The following is a 26,045-nucleotide window of genomic DNA, read 5'->3' as shown; positions in this document are numbered from 1 at the left end:
AAGTCTAACATTATATATATGTATGAGTAAAAGTCAGTCTTACCATTAGTAGGCCTCATTCACGAAGCTGGTCTATAAGGGGTGTTAAAGGAAATTGCCTATAAAATGGCGATTGAATGGGTATCCACTCTTACCCACCGCACTCTTGATTAGTGGAGGGTCGTTAGCTGAATGGGTAGGATAGGACAAAACCTTCCATTATAAGTATAATGAAGTACAAAAGTAACTAAAAGTTTTACAAGTTCCCAATCTTAGTTACTTAGGAAAAAGTGAATTGATGCAATTCCATGAAATTACACTTTGTGCCCTTGCGAAGACGTTAGTGGAGCGTGTGTGGCTAACCAGCACACTAAATGGTTCTACGCAAAGGTAGCAAAGGGCGACTCAATGTTTGTCATAGTTTGGTGGAGCGTGTGTGGTTTACCGACACATCGAATAGGTGACTGTAACATGTGAGGGCACCATGTAAGTTTGCATGGTTATTCACATCCGCTTTGTGATCCTCGGCATCCCAGTCACAAACTAGAGGGGCATATCGAGATTTAAACATGCCATTGAAAAGTTCAATGAATCTCAAAGGATCTAGGAGTTTTCATAGATTTAAAACTTAAATTTCTTTTTCGTTTTTCATGGTGGAAATTAGTGAATCGTCATTCACTTACCTTTAAATATTCTGCAACTAGATTACGGCATCCTTTTTCTAGGTTGTAGCGTATTGTGTTGGGTCCTAGCCTTAGTATCTCATTTGGGTGATTTACTAAGGACTCAATCAATCAACTAACTTGAATTTGTTTTCTCCTGTTTTGTAGATGTCAAAGTACGACAACTATGGTCTTCCCAAATCCCGTGGAACAAGCATGCCACATGAAGATGATATTCCACGATTCGATCGAGGAACAAGAGATCATGCTTCACTTCCTCCACCTCCTCCAATTATTCTCCCTAACCCACAAGTTCGAAGACTTGAAAAGTTCAAACTCACTCAAGCCCTTTTGGCAAGTAAACATAAAGAAGGAAAGTCCGTGTGTGCACACATCCTAGGGATGAAGTCACACATTGATAGGTTAAGAATGTTGGAATCTGTTGTCTGTGAGGAGATGGCTGTTGACTGGGTTCTTCAGTCACTTCCTAACTCATATAGTGAGTTCGTAAGAGAGTACTATATGATGAACTGCGACGTGACCCTTATAGATGTTGGATTAGTGTCTAAATCCATGACTATTTTGGTATGTATTTGACCCGATGGTGCATGGTCCTTTTGGGTTGCCTTCACCAAAGCAACTTGATAGGATGAATTATGGAGAGAAAGAATTAAATATGATTTATTAATATATTATGGGAATAATATATTAAAGGAGAAATCATATTGTTTAATTAATATTAGTCAAGAATTAATAAGAATTAAGTTTGTGACTAAAATAGATTAATTAAACTTAAGGGACTAGAATTGTAATTATAAGATAATTGCAATTGGGCTATGGATTGCCTTATATTATAAGGTTGGACGAATTCTATGGGGAAACCCATTGGAAATCGTCCAAGGCCTTTAAGGAACGGAGTCCATGGGTTGCTTAGGGCTTAAGCATCCAAATTAGGGTTTCCTTGTTAGATAACCCTAATAGCCTCACTATATATAGAATCCTTATGCTCCAAAAACGTGATGAACTAGTTGTCTAGGGTTTCCACACGTTTTCAGAGCCTCCTTCTCTTCTCTTCTTCATCCTCTTGCTCTTGGTGTTTGTGAACCATTAGAGGAGTGACATTTGTGACTCTAAGCTTTCTAAAGTCAATACAAGGAGGATTTGAGATTGTTATTGCTACATAACAATCAAGGTATGATCTAAACCCTAATTATATGTTATATTGATTATCATATGCTAGATCTAGGGTTTATAGTCTTGGATAAATGCCTTGTATGTTTGTTCAAGTTGAAAAATTCAATTTTTGTGAGACTGCCTGATGAACTCGGCGAGTCCCATTGTGGACTCGGAGTGTAGGCCCCTACTCGGCGAGTCCATATAGGTACTTGGCGAGTTCGAGCGTCAGAAAGAGGGGATTTTGGGATTTCTTGCTGTTTTTCTCAGGGATAATTGCCTTAGCTGTTTTAGGTCATTAACATCCGATTTTAATCATATTTATGAGTAAATCCTTGATTAAACAAAAGATAATTACCAATTGATTAGATAATAACTTCCTTATATGATAAAGATTGGATTATTTGTATTAGTTGGGTAACTTATTTTGCAAGAAATTGAAATTAGGTCAAATATAGATAATGATGAAATTAATTGTTTAATTTATATTATTTGTTATTTGATCCTTGTGTTATGAAAAGTTTCATATTTTCCCCTATAGGTTTTATAGTTTAAATTTGAACTCAAAAGTTTTGTTTTGAAATTTAAATAGTTGAAACCCTAATGTATTTTGAAAAGGTTTCAAAACTTTACCTCAAGTTTTGGAATTTAAATTTTGATTAAAAGTTTAATTTTGATGTATATTTAAATTCTAAACCCTAATGTTTTGAAATGTTTCAAAACTTGTCCTCAAGTTTTGGAATTTAAAAGTTGATTAAACGTTTAATCTAGGAATATTAAATTCTAAAACCCTAGTATTGTTTTGAAAAGTTCAAATCGCACCCTTATGATTTTATTAATTAATTAAAGTGTATAATTAAAAGAGGTTTAATAAATCCATAAAAGATTTTGGTTCACAATTTAATTGAATTAAAAGTATAATCGTTAAATTTGACCACTTAGTATTTTAAAAGTGTAAAATACACCATATACTATATATAACATTAAAAGTCTAACATTATATATATGTATGAGTAAAAGTCAGTCTTACCGTTAGTAGGCCTCATTCACAAAGCTGGTCTATAAGGGGTGTTTAAGGAAATTGCCTATAAAATGGCGATTGAATGGGTATCCACTCTTACCCACCGCACTCTTGACTAGTGGAGGGTCGTTAGCTGAACAGGTAGCATAGGACAAAACCTTCCATTATAAGTATAATGAAGTACAAAAGTAACTAAAAGTTTTACAAATTCCCAATCTTAGTTACTTAGGCAAAAGTGAATTGATGCAATTCCATGAAATTACACTTTGTGCCCTTGCGAAGACGTTAGTGGAGCGTGTGTGGCTAACCGGCACACTAAATGGTTCTAAGCAAAGGTAGCAAACGGTGACTCAATGTTTGTTATAGTTCGGTGGAGCATGTGTGGTTTACCGGCACATCGAATAGGTGACTGTAACATGTGAGGGTACCATGTAAGTTTGCATGGTTATTCACACCCGCTTTGTGATCCTCGGCATCCCAGTCACAAACTAGAGGGGCATATCGAGATTTAAACATGCCATTGAAAAGTTCAATAAATCTCAAAGGATCTATGAGTTTTCATAGATTTAAAACTTAAATTTCTTTTTCGTTTTTCATGGTGGAAATTAGTGAATCGTCATTCACTTACCTTCAAATATTTTGCAACTAGATTACGGCATCCCTTTTCTAGGTTGTAGCATATTGTGTTGGGTCCTAGCCTTAGTATCTCATTTAGGTGATTTACTAAGGACTCAATCAATCAACTAACTTGAATTTGTTTTCTCCCGTTTTGTAGATGTCAAAGTACGACAACTATGGTCTTCCCAAATCCCGTGGAACAAGCTTTCCACATGAAGATGATATTCCATGATTCGATCGAGGAACAAAAAATCATGCTTCACTTCCTCCACCTCCTCCAATTATTCTCCCTAACCCACAAGTTCGAAGGCTTGAAAAGTTCAAGCTCACTCAATCCCTTTTGGCAAGTAAACATAAAGAGGGAAAGTCGGTGTGTGCATACGTCCTAGGGATGAAGTCACACATTGATAGGTTAAGAATGTTGGGATCCGTTGTCTGTGAGGAGATGGCTGTTGATTGGGTTCTTCAGTCACTTCCTAACTCGTATAGTGAGTTCGTAAGAGAGTACTATATGATGAACTGCGATGTGACCCTTATAGATCTCACCTATATGCTTATTGCTGCTGAATCAGCAATGCTTTGGCGCAATAGAAAAGCAAAGTTGATTGGTGAATCTGCCTTCAAGACCTTTATGGATATAGACAATGGCAACGAAGGACATGCTATGTTCGAAAAGTTTGATCATAAGAGAAAGGCAATGTCTGAAGTAGTTCCATGTCCTGTTCCAAAAGAGTCAATTTGCTTTTATTGCCAAGAGAAGGGGCATTGGATACGAAGTTGCCCTGTTTACCTAAGAGATCTAAGAGATGGGAGAGTCAAAATGTATGGCTTTGCTTTAGGTAAAATCCATTGACTAACTCCTTTAAGCTCCTATTCTAGATTCTTAATACATAATGTGATAAGATTACACTTGATGTTTTGTAGGATCGAAGAAAAGAAAGGAAGCTTAAGGGAAGAAGTGAGCAGAGTTTAACCGTGAAGAAATGGATTTCGATCGCATTACTTGAAGATTAGATTCTTGAGCTACTACTTAGAGTTAGAATTAGATTGCTAAGAAATATGTATTAGCATAGTTTTTCAATGAATTGCGTTGTAAGGACAAATTTTTTCCGCAACAAAATAAATTTTGATTTTATATTATTTATTTATCCTTGCAATGGCGTATATAAAAATTGATGTTTGAATGTTTCTAATATTAGCAATAATGGATTTGATTCTTAATTATGGAAATCTCGAAAATTTACCAAATAAGGAGAGTTTCTCATCGCCCAAGTTTCAGTTCGACAGAAATTTAAAATCACGCAACTTGGTCGCATGATGAATGAGAAATTTCATATTTGGAAATTAGACTAATTCGTTGACAAAGTGACAAGTGAAGGACTAGAAAATCGAGCACACAAAGTTGCGTGTTGATCAAAGTCCACCATAAGAGTAACAAAGATATTTGTCATGATTTACTAAAGGTTTAGTAAATATGATTACACTTATAAGATTAAGTTTAATTCTGAATTGATTGAAAATGTTTAAATCAATAGCAGAACGAACAAGAAGAATAAAGTAGGCAGAAAGATAATAGTTTCTCCATTCTAAGAAGGGAGAGTACCTTTTACGCTTTATGATAGGTCTTAATGATTAAGAACCATATCTCAATTGATCCTCTAAGTGAGTCTTAGTACAATTGTATGTCTAAAAAGAGGAATCAAGAATTGAAGAAATGGTTAAATCAAGAAGTCAATCATACTTCGTTCCAAAACAAGTCTTAGAGTTAAGATTGTGACATTGAGTGAAAAGTATTCATCAAATGTGGAAAGTTGTGATGTCTTGGATAAGACAAAGACCAACTAGGACCAATTTATGAAGTGTTTTGATAAAAACTACACTAACTATTGAATATTTGTTTGTCAAGAAATGTTTATTGGCAAAAGAATCTTATATGTCGAGGAGTCAGTGGGAGTCTTAATGGTCTTGAAATGTTTCAAGAACAAATCAAAATAGACCTCATTGATCATCACTAGCACACGAGTTGAGGTTTACAACCTATCATGTTGACATTATTTTGTTTCTGTGTCATTCCAATTGAGTTAATTATGCATGTGAGTTCTATGAGTTCTCATTTGAACGCATAAAAGGCAGGCACCTTGATCAATCGAAAGTACATTGATAGGAAAGGGTGAGCTGCTTAACTTTGTGGAAGACATGGTGGGCTGCTGTGTTACCATAAGGCAAGAAATCAAGATTAAGAAAGTTCGGTCCATATGAGTTGGAATTTGTCGTAAACTTTGGTTTTAACAAATTCACATGGATAGGAACACATACACCATTAAAATCTATGTGTCATAAGATTCCCTCCTTCATGAAAATGATTATGAGGAAATGCTTTCACTAAGAGAGATTTTAAGAAGATGGTGATTGTGAAATTGTATTCTCGAATTCAATTATGGTTACGGTATCCCTTTCCATGATTCGAATTGTGAGATTTGACAATTAGTATGAATTGTTTAGACACACATATGAGCTATCTAAGGGAAAGGTGTATAAGCTTAGATAAAGGATTATCAAAGCATTAGGTATTAGAAACATGAACTTAAGAAATTCAACAAGTATTGTTTTTTTTGGAAGTTAAGTTGTTTCTGAATACATGTCAAAGCTAGTAGGAGCATAAGTGTTATGTTTATAATAATCATCATGATAGTGGGAGCATAAATGTTATGATTGTATGATTATTAAGGAAAGTATTGCAAGTTAGCAATATTAATTATAGAAAACAAAAGTTATATTTTGCAGAGTTGCAATAGTTGAAAAGTTGTTTTGCTATAATTAAGGGAGAGAATATTATGCTTCATTTCAAATCTAAAGGCTTAGGTTGTGGAATGTTAATAAATTTAGTCAAGGAAACATAGTATGTTCACAAATTTTGATTATGACTACGGCATTCCTCTTCATAGTTCGAATTTTGAGAACGTAGCACATAAAATATTATGACAGAAGATTGATAAAGTATCAAATCTTTATATAAGACATTATGCATCGTGTCCCATACGCTTCGGGTATAGGATCGATTGCAAATGCTATAATATTTGACCATTCTAAAATTTTCCAAATGTCTAGTTCATTTAGAGGGAAAAGGACAAGAATCGGTTTTGACTAAGATAATTAAACAACTATCAAAGGACAATCCTAAGTTCGCCGAGGATTGGTGGCTTGTGAATAGTTGGAAGTATAGTATTGGATGGAACATATCGACGTTATTATGAATAGATAAGATTCTATTGAGAATGAATTGTCATTTGGCAAATATGGAAAGGTTTCCATATTGGGAGTTAAATATTGAAAATCCATGTCTAGATTAGAAAGTTTTATGCAAAAGGATGTTCAAAGGAATGTACTTTGAGTGAGAGACATCACATCTAAAGAATTGTCTTGTAACAATCTCCGATAGAGGACTTTGTAATATCTTTGGCAATATTCATTGTGACTTTTGTGCTATGACATTACGAAAGGATCATTGCATAAAATGTTAGAATCTAGCATATTCCATAAGTAGCAAGAATTTGATATTCTTTCACTTGTGAAAATGATTGGGAGTTGCGAAATGAGAATGATTGGAAATGTGTTCATTTGATCTATTTCACAAAGTAAGAACCATAGGTAAACATTGTGTGCATGCTAAGAGCATGGGACAAGTGTTGTATTAATTCAAGCAAAAAGTTGATTGCTTGAAACAACAAATAATGAGTAATCAATATGGTGATAAATAAAAGGTGTCTTATTTCTGCTCAAAGGTTTGAGGCCATATGGGATTAGTATTATTCTTGTGTTTCACTTTGCATGTTTAGACTTCCTGAATAATTTAATTGGTTTAGAACAGTCAAATTATTCGAACAGGCCACAGTCGTTCATATGTTGGAAGTAGGAATGAATGAAGACTGTCGTGAATTGGTGTGTGGATTGTCTAAAGAGCATTAGACATAAGCAAATGTTTGTTGCAATGTTCATGAGTGCTTATGAATATGATTTTGAGCATTGGATTAAACCCACGCTCACTTGGATCACTCCATGAATTGTATCACGAGTGATTGGTGAGACGATAACATCTTATATTCTTGAAACCGAGATGTGTGAGTTGTATCTTGCAAATCGGTTGCACATTGATAATATGTAAACGCACCGGTAACTTGGTGTTATAAAACATATTGTTGTGTGTGATTCGGTGAGTAAGTGCAAGCGAGCATTGAATCAAATTTTATCCGTTCCTTTTATTCAAAGTAGGATAAAAGCGATATCTTTGGGCCCCTCGATGATTTAGTGATGACAAACGTAAATGCTCGGCCGAGCTAGGGCTAATTTGATTTGTTCAATTAGTCAGTCGTCATAAATCGGAAGTCGAGAAATGGTATAGAGAGAATGATTAGAAATCATGTCTTATACGATATCTAGAATGGAGGAATATATGATCCCTTATCTAAAGGACACGCGTATCTGATATGATCAGAGTTAACAGCGGCTTTGGAAAGCTACGATTGCAGATCAGGATTTGAAGTCATACGCAGAATAATTATTAGACTTATCCAAGTGGGAGACTGTTGGATTAGTGTCTAAGTCCATAACTATTTTGGTATGTACTTGACTCGATGGTGCATGGTCCTTTTGGGTTGCCTTCACCAAAGCAACTTGATAGGATGAATTATGGAGAGAAAGGATTAAATATGATTTATTAATATATTATTGGAATAATATATTAAAGGAGAAATCATATTGTTTAATTAATATTAGTCAAGAATTAATAAGAATTAAGTTTGTGACTAAAAGAGATTAATTAAACTTAAGGGACTGGAATTGTAATTATAAAATAATTGCAATTGGGCTATGGATTGACTTATATTATAAGGTTGGACGAATTCTATGGGGAAACCCATTGGAAATCGTCCAAGGCCTTTAAGGAAAGGAGTCCATGGGTTTCTTAGGGCTTAAGCATCCAAATTAGGGTTTCCTTGTTAGATAACCCTAATAGCCTCACTATATATAGAACCTTTATGCTCCAAAAACGTAATGAACTAGTTGTCTAGGGTTTCCACACGTTTTGACAGCCTCCTTCTCTTCTCTTCTTCATCCTCTTGCTCTTGGTGTTTGTGAACCATTAGAGGAGTGACATTTGTGACTCTAAGCTTTCTAAAGTCAATACAAGGAGGATTTGAGATTGTTATTGCTACATAACAATCAAGGTATGCTCTAAACCCTAATTATATGTTATATTGATTATCATATGCTAGATCTAGGGTTTATAGTCTTGTATAAATTGCATGTACAATAGAGAAACCTAGATCCAAGCATTAGGGTTTGTATGAGCACATAGGATGTTCTTATAGCTAAAACCCATCAATAGATCTCACCTATATGCTTATTGCTGCTGAATCAGCGATGGTTTGGCGCAATAGAAAAGCAAAGTTGATTGGTGAATCTGCCTTCAAGACCTCTATGGATATAGACAATGGCAATGAAAGACATGCTATGATCGAAAACTTTGATCATAATAGAAAGGCAATGTCTGAAGTAGCTCCATGTTCTGTTCCAAAAGAGTCAATTTGCTTTTATTGCCAAGAGAATGGGAACTGGAGACGTAAGAGATGGGAGAGTCAAAACGTATGGCTCTGCTTTAGGTAAAATCCATTGACTAACTCTTTTAAGCTTCTATTCTAGATTCTTAATACATAATGTGATAAGATTACAATTGATGTTTTGTAGGATCAAAGAAAAGAGAGGAAGCTTAAGGGAAGAAGTGAGCAGAATCTAACCGTGAAGGAATGGATTTCGATCAGACTACTTGAAGATAAGATTCTCGAGCTGCTACTTAGAGTTAAAATTAGATTGCTAAGAAAGATGTAGTAGCATAGTTTTTCAATGAATTGCGTTGTAAGGACAAATATTTTCGCAATAAAATAAATTTTGATTCTTATATTATTTATTTATCCTTGCAATGGCGTATATGAAAAATTGATGTTTGAATGTTTCTATTATTAGCAATAATGGATTTGATTCTTAATTATATTATCTGTGGAAATGTCGAGAATTTCCCAAATAGGGAGAGTTTCTAATCAAGTTTCAATTGGACAGAAACTTGGAATCATGAAACTTGGTTGCATGATGAATGAGAAATTTCATATTTGAAAATTAGACTAATTCATTGACAAAGTGTCAAGTGAAGGACTAGGAGATCGAGTACACAAAGTTGTGTGTTGATCAAAGTCCACCATAAGAGTAACAAAGATATTCGTCATGATTTACTAAAGGTTAAGTAAATATGATTATACTTATAAGATTAAGTGTAATTCTGAATTGATTGAAAAAGTTTAAATCAATAGCAGAACGAATAAGAAGAATCAAGTAGGCAGAAAGATAAAAGTTTCTCCATTCTAAGAAGAAGGGATAATACATTTTATGCTTTATGATAGGTCTTAATGATTAAGAACCACATCTCAATTGATCCTCTAAGTGAGTCTTAGTACAATTGTATGTCTAAGAAGTGGAATCAAGAATTAAAGAAATGGTTAAATCAAGAAGTCAATCATACTTCGTTCCAAAACAAGTCTTAGAATTAAGATTGTGACATTGAGTGATAAGTATTAAGAAGGTTTATAACATTCATCAAATGTGGAAAGTTGTGATGTCTAGGACAAGACAAAGACCCATTAGGACCAATTTATGAAGTGTTTTGATAAAAACTACACTAACTCTTGAATATTTGTTTGTCAAGAAATGTTTATTGACAAGAGAATCTTATATGTCAAGGAGTCAGTGGGAGTCTTAATGGTCTTGAAAGGTTTCAAGAACAAATCAAAATAAACCATATCAATCATCATTAGCACACGAGTTGAGGTTTACAACCTATCGTGTTGACACTATTTTTGTTTCTGTGCCATTCCAATTGAGTTAATTATGCATGTGAGTTCTATGAGTTCTCATTTGAACGCATAAAAGGCAGGCACCTTGATCAATGGAAAGTACATTGTAGGAAAGGGTGAGCTGCTTAACTACTTGGAAGACATGGTGGGCAGCTGTGTTACCATAAGGCAAGAAATCAAGATTAAGAAAGTTCACTCCATATGAGTTTGAATTTGTCGTAAACTTTGGTTTTGACAAATTCACATGGATAGGAACACATACACCATTAAAATCTAAGTGTCATAAGATTCCCTCCTTCATGAAAATGACTGTGAGGAAATGCTTTCACTAAGAAAGTTTTTAAAAAGATAGTGATTGTAAAAAAAATTGTATTCTCGAATTCGATTATGGTTACGGTATCCCTTTCCATGATTTCAATTGTGAGGTTTGGCAATTAGTCTGAATTGTTTAGACACACATATGAGCTATCTAAAGGAAAGGTGTATAAGCTTAGATAAAGGATTATCAAAGCATTAGGTATTAGAAACATGAACTTAAGAAATTCAATAGGTATTGTTTTTCTAAAAGTTAAGTTGTTTCTGAATACATGTCAAAGCTAGTGGGAGCATAAGTGTTATGTTTTATAATAATAATCATGATAGTGGGAGCATAAATGTTATGATTGTATGATTATTATGGAAAGTATTGCAAGTTAGCAATATTAATTATAGAAAACAATAGTTATACTTTGCAAAGTTGCAAGAGTTGAAAAGTTGTTTTGCTATAATTAAGGGAGAGGATATTATGCTTCATTTTAAATCTAAAGGCTTAGGTTGTGGAATGTTAATAAATTTAGTCAGGGATACATAGTGTGTTCACAAATTTCGATTATGATTACGGCATTCCTCTTCATAGTTCGAATTTTGAGAACGTAGCACATAAAATATTATGGCAGAAGATTGATAAAGTATCAAATCTTTATGTAAGACATTATGCATCGTGTCCCATACGCTTCGGGTTTAGGATCGATTGCAAATGCTATAATATTTGACCATTCTAAAATTTTCCAAATGTCTAGCACATTTAGAGGGAAAAGGACAAGAATCGGTTTTGACTAAGGTAATTAAACAACTATCAAAGGACAATCCAAAGTTTGCCGAGGATAGGTCGCTTGTGAGTAGTTGGAAGTATAGTATTGGATGGACCATATCGACATTATTATAAATAGATAAGATTCTATTAAGAATAAGTTGTCATATGGAAAATATGGAAACGTGTCCATATTGGGAATTGAATATTGAAAATCTATCTCTAGATTAGACACTTTTATGCAAAAGGATGTTCAAAGGAATGTACTTTGAGTGAGAGACATCATATCTAAGGAATTGTATTGCAACAATCTCCAATAGAGGAATTTGTAATATTGTTGGCAATAGTCTTTGTGACTTTTGTTCTATGACATTACGAAAGGATCATTGCATAAAATGTTAGAATCTAGCATATTCTATAAGTGGCAAGAATTTGATATTCTTTCACTTATGAAAAAGGATTTGGAGTTGTGAAATGCGTATGATTGGAAATGTGTTCATTTAATCTATTTCACAAAGTAAGAACCATAGGTAAACATTGTGTGCATGCTAAGAGCATGGAACAAGTGTTGTAATAATTTAAGTAAAAAGTTGATTACCCGAAACAACAAATAATGAGTAATCGATATGGTGATAATTGAAAGGTGTTTTATTTATACTCAAAGGTTTGAGGCCATAGGGGATTAGTATTATGCTTGTGTTTCAGTTTGCATGTTTTGACTTCCTGAATAATTTAATTGGTTTAGAACAGTCAAATTATTCGAACGGGCCACAGTAGTTCATATGTTGGAACTATGTATGAATTAAGACTGTCGTGAATTGGTGTGTGGATTGTCTAAAGAGTATTAGACATAAGAAAATGTTTGCTGCAACGTTCATGAGTGCTTATGAATATGATTTGAGCATTGGATTAAACCCACGCTCACTTGGATCACTCCATGAATTGTATCACGAGTGATTGGTGAGACGATAACATCTTATATTCTTGAAACCGAGATGTGTGAGTTGTATCTTGCAAATCGGTTGCACATTGATAATATGTAAACGCACCAGTAACTTGGTGTCATAAAACATATTGTTGTGTGTGATTCAGTGAGTGAGTGCAAGCGAGCATTGAATCAAAGTTTATCCGTTCCTTTTATTCAAAGTAGGAAAAAAGCAATATCTTTGGGCCCCTCGATGATTTAGTGATGAGAAACATAAATGCTCGGCTGGGCTAGGGCTAATTTGATTTGTTCAATTAGTTAGTCGTCATAAATCAGAAGTCGAGAAATAGTACAGAGAGAATGATTAGAAATCATGTCTTATACGATATCTAGAATGGAGGAATATATGATCCCTTATCTAAAGGACACGCGTATCTGATAGGATCAGAGTTGACAGTGGCTTTAGAAAGCTACGATTGCAGATCAGGACTTGAAGTCATACGCAGAATAGTTATTAGACTTATCCAAATGGGAGACTGTTGGATTAGTGTCTAAGTCCATAACTATTTTGGTATGTACTTGACCCGATGGTGCATGGTCCTTTTGGGTTGCCTTCACCAAAGCAACTTGATAGGATGAATTATGGAGAGAAAGGATTAAATATGATTTATTAATATATTATGAGAATAATATACTAAAGGAGAAATCATATTTTTTAATTAATATTAGTCAAGAATTAATTGGTAATTAGTTTTGTGACTAAAAGAGATTAATTAAACTTAAGGGACTGGAATTGTAATTATAAGATAATTGCAATTTGGGCTATGGATTGCCTTATATTAAGGAGTGGATGAATTCTATGGGGAAACCCATTAGAAATCGTCCAAGGCCTTTAAGGAAAGGAGTTCATGGGTTGCTTAGGGCTTAAGCATCCTAATTAGGGTTTCCTTGTTAGATAACCCTAATTGCCTCAATATATATAGAGCCCTTATGCCCCAAAAACGTGGACAAGCTTCCTTCTAGGATTTCCACACGTTTTTGGGCAGCCTCCTTCTCTTCTCCTCTTCATCCTCTTGCTCTTGGTGTTTGTGAACCATTAGAGCAGTGACATTTGTGACTTTAAGCTTTCTAATTTCAATACAAGAAGGATTTGAGATTGTTATTGCTACATAACAATCAAGGTATGATCTAAACCCTAATTATATGTTATATTGATTATCATATGCTTGATCTAGGGTTTATAGTCTTGGATAAATTGCATGTACAATAGAGAAACCTAGATCCAAGCATTAGGGTTTGTATGAGCACATAGGATGTTCTTATAGACAAAACCCATCAAGTATCGGGTTGCCTCCCGCAAGCGCTTCGTTTTGAGGAGTCGTTAGCTGGACTCCTTCCCGTTTTACGTTTCAGTGGTTTCTTCCGACGGGAATCCCTCCTTCACTTTTTGCAACTTCCAACTCCTTTTATAAGTCATCATTTTCTTGATATAATCCTTCTTCATATTTTCCCTCTCCTTTTTAGGGATGTTGGCATTGTACTTACATTTGGTCCCTTTTCCCCTCATTACAATCCTTGTCCTCTCTTTTTCTTTTTGTTGTCCCATCCTTCCTCCTTTACTTTTATCTTTCTCAATCACACTTCCACTAATCATCCTACCATCACTTAGGGTCTTTGATTCAACCTTACTTTCTTTATATACTTGAGAATCCGGTGTTTTAAAAGTAAAAACTTCAAAGGAGGTAGAAACTAAAGCGTGAGGTTTTGTTCTTATGGTTAGCTTATCCCCTTTTACTTCTTGATTATTTGTGTGCAATCTAATGGAAGAGTTAGGCTCCTTATTTTTCAAATCCGTAATGCCCTTTTCATCTTCCAACCATTCCTTCTTATCAACTTGAATTACTTCCTCATATTTCAAATTCTTTTCATTAAAAGTCAAGTTTGTTTCTTTAAAGTTACTTAGATGTTCATTGTCTTCATTTCCTTCAAGTAGCTTCTCTAATTCTCTTAAGTCTCTTTGAGCATCAAACTCTTCATCTAAAGAGGTTGTGGATTGCTTTGAATTATTTTCTTCCCAAAGTGCAATCTTTTTCTAGCAATTCATCACCCAATTCTATTGAGGAAGTCTTATCTTCAATTGATTTTTCATGATCCTTCTCTTGATTAGTGACAAAAGTAACCGAATCATGCCCAACCCTAAGTTTAAGTGTCGATTCGCGCATATCGACTATGGTACATGCGGTATTCAAGAATTGTCTTCGAAGGCTAATTAGAACTTTGGGGTCTTCTTCCATATCCAAAACTACGAAGTCAACAGGGAACAGCGACTTATCCACCTTGATTAGAAGATCTTCACAAACTCCTTTTGGATGGATCACCATTTTATCAGCTAGATGCATTGTCATTTAAATAGGTTTAAGTTCTGGAAGGTTCAACTTTTTGAAGAAAGAGTAGGGCATAATATTTGTACTAGCCCCCGAAGCAGCTAATGCATAAGTGGTAACCAAGTTTCCAAACTGGCAAGGTATAGTGATGCTTCCTGGATCGCCCATCTTTTTTGTTAATTCATTCAAAAATATTTTTGATGCCTCTGCCATATTCTTTCTATTTGTGAGGAGCTCCTTAAGTAAGCTTGCATATTTTGGCGTTTGAAGGATTGTTTCAATAAAAGGGATGTTCACTTGAAGTGCCCTAAGATGCTCTATGATCTTTTTAAACTCTTGAATCTGCTTGTTCTAAATGGCTCGGCTTGGGAATAGTAAAGGAGGCTGATAAGGTTTTAAAAGAGAGGTATTTTTGTTAGCAGGCAGCGGACTCGTCGAGTCAATATATGGGACTCGTCAAGTCCATGTCACTGTTTGCGATTCTGGACTTGTTTCTTTCTTTCTCAAACTCCACTTTTAATTTATCTTTTTGGATTGGCCTCATAGGAAAAAAAACTTTCTCAGAGTTTGTTGTTATTACATTCATATGTGCTATTCTTGGGTTCTTTTCGGTATTACTTGGAAGTTCACCCGACATTCTTTGGTTGACATGTTGTGCATGTTGGCCTAATTGTTTCTCTATGTTGAGAATTGAGGCTTGCTGATTCCTAAGTAGATCTTGTTGATCTCTCATCATAATTTGGTGCTCTTTATGCATGCTTTATTGCTCTTTTATTGTAGCATCGATATCGTTGTGCCTCTTCTCAGATGCAGCTGCAAATCTTGTTAGCATATCTTCAAGTTCTGATTTCTTTTCTTGCACCAGCTCCTCTTTTTGATAAAAACCTCTTCATTTTTGCTTATACTTTTCTTCCTTTGCCTTCTTATACTCATTATATGGTAGCCATTCTTTCTTGGGTTTCGCCAATCATCATCATATCAATCACCGCTTGAATAACAAACTTGTACTTTCCAGTTCCCGTTCTCGTCAAGGTCACAATCTTTAGTAAGGTGAGGCCCTCTAATGTTTTCACATCCCACTCTAATGGCATGGATGGATTGGTCCATCTTAGTCATTATTCTATCCATGCTTTCTAATTTTGCCATCATTGCTGCCATGTCATCCGAAATAGCATTCACCATCCCTCTAGTTGAGTCATTTCTTGGGTTATGATATTCTCTAGAGTGTTTAGAGAATTCTTCAATTAGCTCTTTTATCACCGGGGGTGCTTTCTTTGTGAGTGGTCCTTGCGAATCAAGGAGCTGCCTAGTTGTCACATTACTCCATCATAGAAAATGGAGACTTATTGTTGACTTTTTAGATCATGGTGTGGGAAGTTCCTTAGGAAGCCTTTATATCTCTCCCATGCCTCATAAAGTGACTCTCCAGGTTGTTGCTCAAAATTTGCTATGACTTTCTTCAATTTTGCTATTTTTGAGGGAGGGAAAAATTGATCGATAAATTCCTCACGCATCTTAGCCCAAGTGGTGATGGATCCTAGAGGAAGTGATTTCAACCGATCTTTCGCGGCTCCCTTAAATGTGACCGGTAACATACGAAGCAAAACTGTATCATGAGACACATTATGAACATTGACGTAGTCGGCTATGTCATTGACCTCGTCTAGATACTTGTATGTGTCTTCATGATCCTTCCCGTAGAATGGGATTTCCTTAAGTTGGGCAAGTATGTGGCCCTTAAGTTCAAAGTTGGAAGTTGCAGGAATCGCGGGTTGCATGAGTCCTGGGCCGGTATCGTCACGCATCCTTTTCTTCCATTCACCCATGGGAACTTCATCGATGTTAGCCATGGTGTTAGTGAGTTTGCCTTCTAAGTCGCTTTCTTCTTCGTATTCGGACTCGTATTCGGTTTCTTTTGGAATTGGATTTTCTTCAAAATTATCAATCTTGCTTTCTACGCTCTTTTGATTGCTAGAATCACCTACTTTCTTGCCTTTCTTCTTCCCAAAGACTGATTTAAGGTCTTTGAAAGGTGATTTATGTGGCAGGTTAGTGTCTTTAACGGATTTATCCTTGTTCTTCCTAAGAGCGGATCCTGGGTCTTCGAATGGAGGAACCAAAGGTGTATTTGTACCTCAAGTCATATAATACCTATAAGAAAACAAGAAAAACGCGTAAAAAGAACAAAAATGAAATAAAAAAAACGAAATTGAAAATTTGCCTTGGACTCGTCGAGTAGCTACGACCGGACTCGGCGAATTCAAAGGTAAAACATAAAAATTAAAACAAAATTCCTAAAAAGCAAAAACAAAACCCAACCTAATAAATACTTCTTTTAAAACAGTAACTTTGTGCAAGATAAATCTTACACAAAGGATCGACAATTCTAGCAATAAATTTTAGAATCGTTCCCCGGCAACGACACCAAAAACTTGATGTGTGTTGAATGCACTAGTTTTAATCCTACCTTTTTAAATATGATTTAGACACACAAAAGGCAGTGTACCTGTCAATTGGTGGTATAGTTTAGCAAGCAGGGTATCGAACACATGGAACGGTAATTAGGCTAATTACTAGAATTATCTAAAACAAGTAATAAAAGGAAACAGTTTTCTCTAGTTTTGCAAGACTAGAACCTTAAATAGTTAACTAACACTCAAACTACTAACAGCTAAAGCAAACAAAAATCAACTAAATTCAATAATAAAGGAGACTTCTATTTAGGTTTGAATCATTTATTCCTATGGTTGATTTTATGGCAAGTGCAATGGATTAGTTGACATCGGTTACCGATTAGTGTGATTAGGTTCACGTTCGGTATAATTAATCCTTAGAAAACAAATTAATTCAAGCAGTGATCAAGTGATTAAACTAATAAATTTCCTAGTTTATTGATTCAGGTTAGGTAAGACTAGTAGTTAGCTAATCAAGTTACCAAGTCAATTAACCTCTTGTTGATGGTTCGTCACACAAGCTTACACATTAACTTACATATTTTCTAGTTAACCCTAGTTTCACGTTCGCTATTCCTAGGCATATGACAATGTTTTCACATAAATCATACGAGATAAGCAATTAAGAGATGTTCATGCAGCTTAATATACTTGTAATTAACATAAAATAGTTGTTGTTAACACATAAGGTTGTTTAACAAGCTTAACAAAACAAAATTCACCAAATTAAATTAATCCAATCATAAAATCAAGCCATATTCATAAAGTCATCTACCCTAAACAGAATATATGAGTTTTAGCTCATAATTACAGCATAAACTAGCTCAAAAACGAAATCAATTGGTTCATACATAGTTCAAACAAAAGATTAAGTAAAGAGTAAACTTGATTTTGCCTTTGATCTCCTCAAAATCGAATGCTAAGTTGATCCTCGGTTTCCAGAGCTCCAGCAGCACCTTCAATCGCAGCTTAGCCTCTAAGGGTTCCAGAGAAAGTTCCTAATTCGTGACTTTAAGCCCTTTTATATAGTTTCTGAAAACAGGGGCTACTCGTCGAGTCCATAGACTGACTCGGCGAGTCCCTCACTTAAAATTTGTGCGCGGTAAGGAAAGCCAATGTTGACAAATCTTTGATCCTACTTGGCGAGTAGGCACCCAACTCGCCGAGTTCTTCAAGGTTTTTGACTCTTTTTCTTCTTTCTTCAATTCCCGAGCTTCCGATTGCTATTCCCGTTTCCTTTTGCTTCCGAGCTCATCTTTTAGGCTGCAAATACAATTTAAACTTAATTAAGTACCTTTTGTCCATAAATTGTAATAAATTAGCTAAAATTTATTAATATTCTATACAAAATATATAGCTAAATATGCACATATCAGCGCCTCACACAGTCGTTGCCTGGGCGTCTCAAAGGTTGTCTGTTGCTCAGGACCCCAGCGGAAAACCAACGACTTCTTGGTTAGTCGGGTCAACGAAACTGCTATCTTGGAGAAGTCCTGGATAAATCTCCTATAATACCCTGCCAGACCCAGGAAGCTCCAAATCTCAGTTGGAGACCTCGGAGTCTCCCACTGCATCACGACCTCTATCTTGGCTGGATTCACCAAAATACCCTTTAGTTGACAAGGTGCCCAAGGAACTGCACCTCGTGCAACCAGAAGTCACACTTGGAGAACTTTGCATAAAGTCTCTCCCTCCTCAGTGTCTCTAGCACCTCTCTCAGGTGCTCGTCATGTTGATCCTGAGTTTTGGAGTAAACCAAGATGCCATCAATGAATACTATTACAGACTAATCCAGCATCGGCATGCACACGCGGTTCATGAGGTCCATGAACACGGTTGGAGCATTGGTGAGCCCAAACGGCATCACCACAAACTCATAATGACCATAGCGGGTCCTAAAAGCGGTCTTCTGCATATCATCATCTCTGACCTGCATCTGGTGATATCCGGACCGTAGTTCAATCTTAGAGAACCAAGATGCTCCCTAAAGCTGGTCAAACAAATCATCTATCCTCAGGAGTGGGTAACGGTTCTTCACCGTTACCTTGTTCAGCTCCCGATAATCTATGTACATGCGATGCAACCCGTCCTTCTTCTTCACAAACAGGATCGGGGCTCCCCATGGCAAACTGCTCGACCTGATAAAACCCTTGTCTAGCAGCTCCTGCAGCTGTGTAGACAACTCCTGTATCTCTAGAGGATCCAACCGATATGGTGCCTTGGCTATCGGAGCCGCACCAGGGACCAGGTCAATTCGGAACTCAACCTGTTTCTCCAGAGGTATCCCAGGTAAATCCTCCGGGAATCCATCTGGGTACTCGCGCACCACTAGTACATCATCAATCGTCGCCTTACCCTTATCCCGGGTATCCATGACATAGGCGATGTATCCTGCGCAACCCTGCTTAAAATAGCGCCTCGCTCTCACTGCTGAGCAGAGAATCGGTCCGTGCTGTGGCCTCTCACCTGAATCACTAACTCTCCCCCACTAGGAGTGCAAACCCTCACTAGCTGCAGCTCACAATCAATCACTGCCCCGTTGGGGCTCAACCAAGCCATACCCACCATAACCTTATTCCCTCACAGGGGAATAGGAACCAAATCCACTGAGAACTACTAATGAAATAACCGCATCGTACGTCCTCTACGAACCCTCACGATGCTGACGGTCCTATCATCGGCTATTTCAACGTCAAGTGGGCAATCTAGCTTCCCCGTAGCTCTACTAAATCACTTGCTAAGTGCAAGCGACACAAAGGATCGGGTAGCCCCGAATCAAACAGTACCACATCTGATATGTCGTTCACTAGGAACGATCCTATAAACAAAGACATAAAGATGAGTAACAATAAAAAAATAATAAAGAGATAATGGAGAATATACATACCAGTAACCACATCAGAAGTCGCTCGTGCCTCATCTGCTGTCAACTGGAAGACTCTGCTCTTTGCCACTGGCGCCTCAGCCCGACCCTACCGGCTGTCTGTAATCCTCAAAGTAGTAGGAGCAGGTGCCACCACCTATCCTGTTGATGATAGACTCGGACACCAGGAATTCTTGTGTCCCCTCTGATTTCAATGAAAGCAAATCAGATCAGATGCTGTGGTGGTGGTGGTAGTAGTAGTAGTTGTACAATCCCTACTCATATGCCCAGTTCGGCCGCACTTGAAGCAGCCGGAACTCCCTGCCTTGCACACTCCATCGTGCAAACTGCCACATTTGCCACAACGACTGTGGCTCTGCTGTCCCCTAGACCTGTGATTAGACACCTTGGGGTTTTTTCCTGAACCCGCTGTGCCAGACGCCACCTCTGGCTTCCTCTTTCTCTCCATCTCTAGATCAATCTCTCTCTTTCAAGCCCTAACAATCATGTCCTCCGGCGTTTTACAGCTGGAGCGGCTCACAAACTGTCCAATATGACTCCTCAACATCTCATGATACCGAGCCTTCTTCATCTCCTCGCCTGCCACATATTGTGGAACAAGAAGGGCTCTCTCCCTAAATTTGGCGGTGATCCCTGCCACTATATCTGTAGTCTGTTGGAGGTTCTGAAACTCTTTAGTAAGCTATTGCACCTCAATTATCGGTGTGAACTTGTCACACCCCAAAATCGAGAACGGTGGAAACGTTCCGGGGTGGAGGACGTCATGTGAAGTATCATAACAGTGTAAATTAGTAAACAAGAAACAACATCATCCATTGCATTAAAAGTAAAGTTTTAATACATGTGTGTTCTTTCATTGTAATAAGACATCAAAATATGTAATCAAAATAAAATACGAGTCTTGTCTGTGCTCCGTCTTCTCAAAACCTGGCTATCGTACCTGTCTAACTGGTGACCTGAGAATACAAGTTATTTTGAAAGCGAGTATCAGCGTAAAGCTGGTGAATTCATAAGTATTTAAGTGTCATTGTCTTGTTTTGGAAAGCTGTTATGAATGCCATGTAAGCCTTTAAATGAAACAGTTGATATAAGTATGAAAACCCTAGAAAATCCCTTATTTCCTACTAGTATGAAATGTAGTCTTCCTAGTATGAAATGTAGTCTTCTACCAAGACCCGAATGTTTTGCTATAAAAATGATAGTTTTTCCTTCCTTTTGACTATTACTAACAATACTTAGTCTAACTCATCATTTATGTGAATGTATCACAAAATAAAGTAATAGGAATAATGTAATCATGTAATTGTTATCCTTTTGTATTAGGATTAACACGACATCGCGATTTGCGAAATGTATAACCTTTGAACATCCGTAGATTGTTCAATTTTCCTCTGTAGGTACAGCAGGTTTAAGGAAGGGTTAGTCCCGTAAAGGTACACCTAGTATAAGTATTAACCTTAGGCATCCGTAGATGGTCATTTACCTCTGTAGTGAACAGTAGGCTAAAGGAATGGTTAGTCCTGTAAAGGTACCCCTAGTATAAGTAATAACTGTAGGCATCCGTAGATGTTCATCTACCACTGTTGCTAACAGGTGGGTTTCGGAATGGTTAGTCCCGTCTAGATATCCCGTTGAACTGGGATAGGCTGGACAATTTACACAGAAGTTACTAATAAATCATCCTAGTGAATCGAGATACAAGTATTCATGTAAGTGTATACAGGTAAATGTATCTATGTAAAGGTATTCATGTAAGGTATTCATGTAAGCATATTCATGTAACATGTAATGTATAGTATAGACTCATGAATGAACTGACTCTGATGTAATTCCTTGTAATAGGAATAATGTTTTGTATCTTCTAACTATCCCTATAATAGTTAACTGGAAGGTAATTGGTTGTCCAAGAAGGTTTATACACCCTTGCTACACAAGAGTGTGGGAAACTGAATGAAGGATGAAAACTATAACATCAATACATATATAAGAACATAAGTGTATAGATATTGATGAGATATTAATCTCTTAGATCGTTTAGATCTTACATAGGTTTAGCAAAACGATTCAAACAAAGTAATAAACAATATATGGAATCAACAGTATGCTTAATGATTCAAATGATTCAAGCCTCAGCAAAGCTCGACAAAGAACTTCCGCTGTAGAGGCTTTTAGGGTTACAATCGATAAAAACAATACACCTTATGAATAATCGACTCCAAAATCTTACGTACTAAGATGCATGCAAGCATCTATAAATACTCAAATCCTAACAAATAAATCACGGATGGACAGGCCCAATCCGGATACAAAACAGGGCTAAGTACCGAGCCGAAGACGCAACACCATACACCCAACAATCTTCCCCTTTGCTTCAAATGGGGCAAGACTCTACTTCGGCTTACTAGACCCAGCAGCATCAGCCTTCTTTGTAACATTGAATAAGCAAGGAATAATGGCGAGAAGAGTTACCCTGAACCGAATATACCACTGGATCATATCGTTGCAGTATTTCTTGTCACTGTCAGAGTTTTGCCTACATCGATGGATGATCCCCAAAACAAGCTCCAGACAAGCTGTACAGTAAAGATGTTTATCTGCTAAGGCAAACAAACACTTCTGGCCTTCTCCTCTTATGAACATGACCGAGTTTCGCTTCGAGTCAATCCTCCCCATCTGCATTTTGTTCAAATCACTTGCAGAACCGACTGGGGCGACGGTAGGCTTCTTTCTGAGGAGACTTGTGATTTCTTGATCCAGCTTGGCAACCTCCATGACATAGCAGCCCAACATCCTTTTTATGTGATCTATGATCGGCTCATATTCTTTTTCATTGGTGAGGAGGATATTGTGCAGAATGATCCAATCATGAGGATTTAAGTTGGGAAGATCAGCAAGAGAAATGGCATGTTCGGTTTTCTCTGATCCCCTCAAGATTTTGAATCGAACATTGATGAAGTTGCCCTCTTTTGTAGGTTTGAGAACCCGGACGTTGATGATTTTCTGTGCACTCCATGTTTTATACTGAGGCTGAGCATACCTCAGGTAGAAATCAATCAACTCCCTGTCAACCTTCGGGTGTGGATGAGGGACTTCAGCAATGTGGTCGAAAGCATGAAAGATGAAGGCCTTTCGGGTCAGGGGCATGTCGAACTGTGAGTCGACAGAATTGTCTCGATCCAGTGAGATCACAGGTTCTAGCCAGAGGAGACTTGGAGACTCGATTGCTTCTTTGATAAGCTTTTCAAGAGTCCAAGGAAGGAACAAAGTTTTTCGACTTTCAAGGAGATCATGAGCCTCCTTCATCCTCCTTTCATTTGCCTCGTCCTCCCTAGCAACCTGAGCGTTCAGATCCAGCTCTTTGTCCCTGGCCTGCTTCTTCAAGATCTCTGCAATCATTTCTTTATCTTCATCTCCATCACTATCACCAGTAACCTTCTTGCCTTTATCTTTAGCACCCGAACCTGATGCATGACCAGTTGGTGGTTCAAACAAAGTAATAAACAAGAGATGGAATCAACAGTATGCTTAATGATTCAAATGATTCAAGCCTCAACAAAGCTCGACAAAGAACTTCCGCTGTAGAGGCTTTTAAGGTTACAATCGATAAAAACAATACACCTTATGAATAATCGACTCCAAAATCTTACGTACTAAGATGCATGAAAGCATCTATAAATACTCAAACCCTAACAAATAAATCACGGATGGACAGGCCCAATCCGGATACAAAACAGGGCTAAGAACCGAGCCCAAGACGCAACACCATACACCCAACAGATATAGTTTTGTTCTAGAAGGTAAAAATGGTTTTTTTAAGACATCTAAGAGTTTTGAACAATAATTAACAATGACTTGATGTCATTTTAATAAACATTTCAAAACTAATACTTTTTTTTACCAAGGTATTTTAAGATAGAAAACCATTTCATGCATCACATTTTGAAGTATGTGAAATCTGCTGGATGAAAACACAGTTATAAAATACATATGAGTGATTTAATAACATATTGTTTTCTACTTGTATCCCCCCCCCCCCCATTAAAGCATTTAAAATCATTTAAAACATTGATTAAGGGGTATGAACTCAATTGTTGCAAGTGGATCGGAAGGAAGTGTCGGATAAGTGCTTGGGGTCAAGTGAAGACTTAGACACGCACAAAGATCCAAATAACATATAAAGACATATGTATATAAACAAATAGTCTTTAAACAACCAATAAATGTAACGCCCGTAGATCCGGGCTAGTCAATTTAGAGACAATAAGCATTAAAAAATGACTTTTTGATGGAAGATTATTTATAAGGATTAATATTAACTAAGTTGTATTATATGTTACAAGGATTTCTTACATATAAAGAATGCCGAAATCCGAGTTATAACGAAGAAGTTATGACCTGTCGAAGTTTGGCAAAAGAACCGGCACGATACAACACGATGTAAATAGTGAATTTATGTTAAAGAGATATTTGGCCTTAGTGATCTAAATAAAAGTCGTAAAATACGATAAACCGAGAGCGTGCATAAAAAGAATGTCTAAATCTGACTTCGGATGAGGAAGTTATGATTTTTCGAAGTTTCAGCATTAGCAGTATGCAGCCCGAATCTCGAGATTGAGGTCGAGTGATATTTAGCCAAAACTTTCTAAATGAGAATTGAAGATCTCATCAGTAGTATTCCAACGATAAAAAGACAGACGAAAACGGAGTTCATATGAAGGAGTTGTGAATTTCGAACGGAGTTTTCCTGTCCCGGCCTACTAAAAATAATATATAAGTAATATATTTATAATATATTAAAAATGAAGTCAAAATTAGCCAACGGAGTCTAAACAAGATTTGTAGAGCATAATCTCACCTTCGCGTCGATATAAAGAACGTCGAAAACGGAGTTCGTATGCGAAAGTTATGAATTTCTGAAATTCAGGGCGCGCACCCCAAAGCTGTGTCAGAGACCACGACGTGGCAAGCATTGCCACGATGTGGCAAGTCTTCTGACACCTCCGGGAGTCCCCCAGATGCAACTTGCGATGACGTATGCAATGACGACCAAGCCCACGACGTCGAAAAAGGGTGCCACGACGTCGCAAGGGCCAAATTTGCCCTATAAATAGATTTGAAGGGCCAGCCATTTAGGGTTGCTATTTTCTCTCCTCTCTCCCGTTTTACCTAGATTTGCATGCAAGAAATATCCCGAAGCCCGAAGATTCCGAGAAGAAAAGAGTTTCCAAGCCGAAGCTCTGCCCGCGAGGAGTCCGGTTTGTGAAGATCTTACAGATCTACCGAAGAATACTACTTCTACAAGCCGTAGTGCTATCTGATCATCTTCTTATCAAGTGAGTGTATAGTCCCTTTCATAAACACGATTTTAATACAAGTATTGTTTGAATGTACTAAGTATATGTGTTATGTAAGTGTATCGATGTTATCTTCTAATCTCATAGATATGATTTATTCTCTATGAAATATGTGTTATGTTTATGTGCCTCATCTTTTATCTGGAATGTTTTTTGAATGAACATACTATACAGGTTTTAAACTATGTCTAAAAATGTATATTTTATCTAATGAAATGTTGGGTAGAACATGGGTAGATAGTTGTCTTGTGACAAAAGGATGAGAGGCCTCGATGTCATTGTAATCCAGTCATCTAGCTGAATTTGGATGATGACCACAGACTTTTCTAGACAGTCCAGTGGAACGCTAGCAAGCTCATAACCTGTAGGTGTTAATGAACTTGGGTGTTCTTTCGCTGTATTCCATCCCCCTCATAGTTGCCTTATTTGACTTATATTGCTGAGGAAGCCCCAAAGCATGTGTTGTCCCCCCGATGAAATATTCTTAGAGTAGGTCCCTTGTGTTAGTTGTCTTAGGGATGTAAAGTGAGAATAACGGGAATGGGTAATTGGGTTATTATTGGTTGATGAAATTAAATTAATTATTTATTGTGGTTTGAAAACCCTATATGCTCACCAGGCTCC

General features: G+C 36.8%; 1 non-coding gene across 1 annotated transcript; it reads left to right on the top strand.

Annotated features, from left to right (window-relative positions):
* Positions 1-16,089: 16,089 nt before the first annotated feature.
* LOC145056028 (small nucleolar RNA R71) lies at positions 16,090-16,196 on the top strand. Its single transcript, XR_013685569.1, has one exon. It is a non-coding gene; the product is annotated as a small nucleolar RNA R71 (small nucleolar RNA).
* Positions 16,197-26,045: the final 9,849 nt, after the last annotated feature.

The sequence above is a fragment of the Lactuca serriola genome, chromosome 5, assembly GCF_051521515.1.
Source record: "Lactuca serriola cultivar US96UC23 chromosome 5, Lser_US96UC23_V15, whole genome shotgun sequence".
Taxonomy (NCBI): Eukaryota; Viridiplantae; Streptophyta; class Magnoliopsida; order Asterales; family Asteraceae; genus Lactuca; species Lactuca serriola.
The sequence above is the reverse complement of the archived record's forward strand: the minus strand, read 5'-3'. Positions and strand labels throughout refer to the sequence as shown.